Source organism: Mastomys coucha, chromosome X (assembly GCF_008632895.1).
Source record: "Mastomys coucha isolate ucsf_1 chromosome X, UCSF_Mcou_1, whole genome shotgun sequence".
In the NCBI taxonomy this organism is placed as follows: Eukaryota; Metazoa; Chordata; class Mammalia; order Rodentia; family Muridae; genus Mastomys; species Mastomys coucha.
The window spans coordinates 101,352,257-101,354,012 of NC_045030.1; the positions used below are offsets into that span (position 1 = coordinate 101,352,257).

At 36.8% G+C, this 1,756-nt stretch overlaps 1 protein-coding gene across 1 annotated transcript in view; it reads right to left on the reverse strand.

Annotated features, from left to right (window-relative positions):
- Positions 1 to 1,756, reverse strand: part of Tex11 (testis expressed 11) — a 219,480-nt gene that overhangs the window by 184,305 nt on the left and 33,419 nt on the right. The window lies entirely within an intron of this gene.

Below are 1,756 nucleotides of genomic sequence, written 5' to 3' on the forward strand. Positions count from 1 at the left end.
GAAGTAAGCCAAATAAACCCTTTCCTCCCCAACTTGCTTCTTGGTCATGATGTTTGTGCAGGAATAGATACCCTAACTAAGACAAAATCCTTTCTCATCTACATTGATTTTTGTCTGCCTATTTCATCACAGCAACAAGAACAGAACTAGAACAATGCCTTGAAAACACATCTCCTGAGAAAATATTTTTAATATTTTGGTCATTTGTGAAGTTCTCAAAATTTCCAATTATAATTATTATCCCAATATTTTTAAGGATTTCTTTTTCTTTTTAAGATTTATGTATTATATTACAGTATTATGTACTGCATGTATGCTTCCAGATCTCAATATAGATGGTTATAAGCTGCCACGTGATTGCTGGGAATTGAACTCAGGACCTCTGTAAGAACAGCCAGTGCTCTTGACTTCTTAGCCATTTCTCCAGCCCTATCCCAATATTTTAATAGTTATAATTTATATAGAAAGAAAAACATTTATATATAAAAATTCAATGTTTAAAATAAGTAAAGAAATTTATAGGATAAACAATGAACTATGAGTCAGCACACCTAAGTTCCAGTTTTTAATTCCATCTTTAGTATAGTGTTGAAGAACTCAATGATTGAATCATTATTAAATAGTCTTTATCTGTCCCAACCTGAAAATGCTCTCAATACTGTGATAGGTAAGCAATAGCTGATATGTAATAAGCGTAAATGCTGTGGTCACAAACAAGGACTGAACTGAGGTGAAAGAGCAAGCATATGGTACAGCTATCTCTTCCAGTATGGATCCCCAGAAATGATAATAAAAAAGTATGCTTCTAATTCACTAAGAGTCCTAGGAATTAAGAAGCATTTTTAATGAACCAGAAATTAATAAGAATCTCTAAAAGCAGAAAAACAAAGGAGACAAAAACTCTCATCAGAAATGCACAAATATGGAAAATGTGGAAATATCCCTGTGAGAATCAGAAATGAACCCACACACCTATGGTCACTTGATCTTGGACAAAGGAGCTAAAAACCATCCAGTGGGAAAAAGACAGCATTTTCAACAAATGGTGCTGGCTCAACTAACTGGTGGTTAGCATGTAGAAGAATGCAAATTGATCCATTCTTATCTCCTTGTACAAAGCTCAGGTACAAGTGGATCAAGGACCTCCACATAAAACCAGATACACTGAAACTAATAGAAAAGAAAGTGGGGAAGAGCCTCGAGCACATAGGCACAGGGGAAAACTTCCTGAACAGAACACCAATAGCTTATGCTCCAAGATCAAGAATTGACAAATGCGGGGCTGGTGAGATGGTTCAGTGGGTAAGAGCACTGACTGCTCTTCTGAAGGTCCTGAATTTGGATCCCAGCAACCACATGGTGCCTCACAACCACCGGTAATGAGATCGGACGCTCTCTTCTGAAGATAGCTGCAGTAAATTATGCGGAGCGAGCGGGGCCTGAGCCAGGGTAGCAGTCAGAGGACCTGAGTTCAACAGCAGCCACACACATGATGGCTCATGGCCATCTGTACAGCTACAGTGTACTCATACACATAAAATAAATAAAATAAAAATCTTTTTAAATTGCAAAGCTTCTGTAAGGCAAAGGACACTTTCAATAAGACAAAACAGCAACCAACAGATTGGGAAAAGATCTTTACCAATCCTATATCCGAAAGAGGGCTAATATCTAATATATACAAATAACAAGAAGTTAGACTCCAGAGAATCAAATAACCCTATTAAAAAATGGGATACAGAGCTAAACAAAGAAT